Below are 3,579 nucleotides of genomic sequence, written 5' to 3'. Positions count from 1 at the left end.
TCAATACAGCAGCTATAAGATTTCATCATAAAAAGAAAAGGCTATGTTTACATACATGTAGTACCATGATGTGTTATGGGAACTATGGTAGTGATAGGCCTTTCAATTTCAACAGGCCCCTATGAATTTTTTTTTTTTTGCAGTACAGTTTTTTATCACAAAAAGAAAAAGTAAAATTTTGAATATTGTTTACAGTGAACGTTTTGTCAGGGGTCCAAAATGTTTGTACTGTTTGGATTCCGTACAGTTTTGGAAAAAGAAGGAAACTGTGACTTTGTAAACATAGCCTAAAAGATGTCAGAAGCCTTGTTTTATGTTATGCAATGTAGTATTCCTTTGGCATGAATGTTTTTATGATGAATTCAAAATGTCAATCTCTATCTTGTGGTAAATGTTTTTTCTCCCTATTTTCTGTTATTTCAAACAAGAACAATTCACTCTATGAAAAAAGTTGATCAATACTTCACACTTACATTGCAGTAATTTTCATAATAAGGTAAAGGTAAAGTCTGCATACGAGCCACATGGCCCAACAGGCTGGAGCTTATCCCGCTTTCTGTAGCAGGAAGCGACTAGGACTATTTCTACTCTCCCTGGATGAGATGCCAGTCCATTGCAGGGTTACCCAACCATTAAATTCGCTGCTACCCACTTATACACCTGGGTGGAGAGACACTGAGAGTAAAGTGTGTTGCCCAACAACACAACAGAATGTACCCGCCTAGAGCTTGAACCCGGATCGCTCGATCAGGAGTTGAGCGCACTACATGTAACTACGAGGCAATCGTGCCTCCTCCATTTTTCATTGTTAAGGCTTATTTAATCCTACATTAATTACTTAGTAAGAAAAAACAGTTTATTCATTCATTTTATGACAAAGGTATTATCATTACGTTACATTTGACTTTGTGGATTTAGTATATATTTAAGAGAGGTATCCATTCGCAAACAATTTTAATTTAGTAAAACACCTAAATTGCAAAATTTTTACTAGTTGTAGCTGACAACAGTATAGTTCTTAATCATTTTATTATTTATGAATTAAATAGAGCTGAATATGACATGGTTTCGCACAATCTTGAAAAGGTCTTGAATTTTAGTAGTCTTTTTGAAAAGTGCTTGAATTTGGTTAAAGGAGCTCAGTCATGGTATTTTAAAATATTTTGGCCATGCACAAAATTACATTTAAGTCGTCTTGTTATGAATAGATAGAAAAGAAAACATGTTTTATTTGTTGCAATGTATACACTGTAAACCTTATTCATGGCATATAAAAACTATTTGAATTTTACTGAGTTTTTTGATTGCAATAAATTTCTGATTCTGTATAAATTTGCATATTTTCTACTATTATAATTAAGGTCAACAGATTTGATTACAATAAAACAGTACATTCCATGCATTTTTCCTCAAGTGATTATTTACACATCATTTATTGCACAGGGTTTCTGCCTCCCTTTTTCGATTTTCATGTTATTTACAGGCTCCCTTTTTCAATTTACAGGTTATTTCCAGGCTCCCTTTTTCAATTTACAGGTTATTTACAGGCTCCCCTTTTCAGTTTACATGTTATTTACAGGTTCCCTTTTTCGATTTCCATGTTATTTACAGGCTCCCTTTTTCCATTTACATGCTCTTTACAGGCTCCCTTTTTCGATTTCCATGTTATTTACAGGCTCCCTTTTTCGATTTACATGTTATTTACAGGCTCCCTTTTTCGATTTCCATGTTATTTACAGGCTCCCTTTTTCGATTTACATGTTATTTACAGGCTCCCTTTTTCGATTTACATGTTATTTACAGGCTCCCTTTTTCGATTTACATGTTATTTACAGGCTCCCTTTTTCGATTTACATGTTCTTTATGGGCTCCTTTTTTGATTTCCATGTTATTTACAGACTCCCTTTTTCAATTTACACGTTATTTACAGGCTCCCGTTTTCGATTTACATGTTATTTACAGGCTCCCTTCTTCGATTTACATGTTATTTACAGGCTCCTGTTTTCATTTTCCATGTTATTTATAGCCTCCCTTTTTTTATTTACATGTTGTTTACAGCCTTCCCTTTTTTATTTACATGTTATTTACAGTATTATGGCACCCCTGTATTAAATTTACATGTTATTTACGGGTTTCCAGCTTGAATCACAAGAAATTTACAGGCTATTTACAGTATTTGCACGAACAGTTTACATGTTATTTACATGATCTTAGCCCTTTGCTTTGAAACATTTACAGTGTTTTCTTCATCATTTACATGTTTCACTTAAAATATTTACATGTTATTTGCATGAAACCTCCAAAACATGTAAAAGGGGAAAAATCATGTAAATTATTCTTTACAGTCTTTTTTTGATTATTTACATGTTAATTACATGTTATTTACATACTCTGTAAATTTATAACTTTTCCAGTGCAAGTTTACCTTCTGTGAAAGCTTTTAAGGGACACTTGACCAAACATATTTTAAATGTTAATAATGTAAATTCTTAATATTCAATTTTAAACTTTGTAAATTTTTAAATCTTTAATACTGTAATTAATTTTAGACTCCTTACCCAGTTTGTTTATTCATTTTAATTGACGTATTTTTATCTTTTTTATTCCTTTTGTAACTGAAAAGCCCCTTTGGGGAGTTGCAAATAAAGTATGTATGTATGTATGTATGTATCTTTCTTCTATCTAATGATAGGAAGTTTTAATTTTTTCAAGTATTTTGAAGAGTTCCGTCGACTGACAAAGAATTGCCTTTTCAAGCTCCTATGGAAACGGAAAAAGTTGCACATTTTTACGAGCTTAAAACACATCTTGGTATGCCCGATATCGAGTCGAAATTAATATTGAGATAAACCTTTGGCCTTCTTCTATCGATATTTGAAATAAAAAATCTGGGCAGTCTGAACGCGCGCTAGCAAACACAAAAGTTTTTTAAGGTAGGTGATAACTTATTTGCATAATTTACGAAAACAAAAAGTCTATTTATAGAATGACTACTCGGCATATTTCTAACAGTGGTACTCCAGGTACGTTTCGATGGACTAATTCTGGGATTAATTTGTCGTTTGTATTGTTTTCTTCAATTAGTTAACCTTAGTAGTTCCAAATAATAAAGAAATAAGGAAAATCAATGGTTAAGTGACACTCAAACCGCGTGTTTCGAGTTGTCAATATAATTAACACCAGCACACACGCTTACGTATTAAACAATCATTTCAATTTCAAGATTCTACCAGAAAGTGTTAAATCGTTGTTTTATAGTTGAAATCCACCTTCAAAAGTTATTCACGGCTTATACTGGCTTGATTTCCGTGGCTCTCTCGAGCTCGGTCTACAGTATAAGATACTGGCACAGATAAAACACAAAAATAGCCATTGAACTTGTAAACAATGTCACGCAACTTAAACTGTAGTTCAATTTGCAAGCAATAAAAACAGCTAAGTGGGATTATTGATCACAACAGCATTTATTGTTTGGTTTCACAGAAGCTCCATTTTACATTGCCACCAAAACACTACTCTTTTTTAAAGAACATCACAATCATTCCTTTCAATAACTCTGATGATACTGAGGTACGTGCA

The sequence above is a fragment of the Orbicella faveolata genome, unplaced genomic scaffold, assembly GCF_042242905.1.
Source record: "Orbicella faveolata isolate gen_17 unplaced genomic scaffold, um_ofav_v1 contig_36, whole genome shotgun sequence".
NCBI classification, from domain to species: Eukaryota; Metazoa; Cnidaria; class Anthozoa; order Scleractinia; family Merulinidae; genus Orbicella; species Orbicella faveolata.
Note: the sequence above shows the minus strand (reverse complement) of the source record.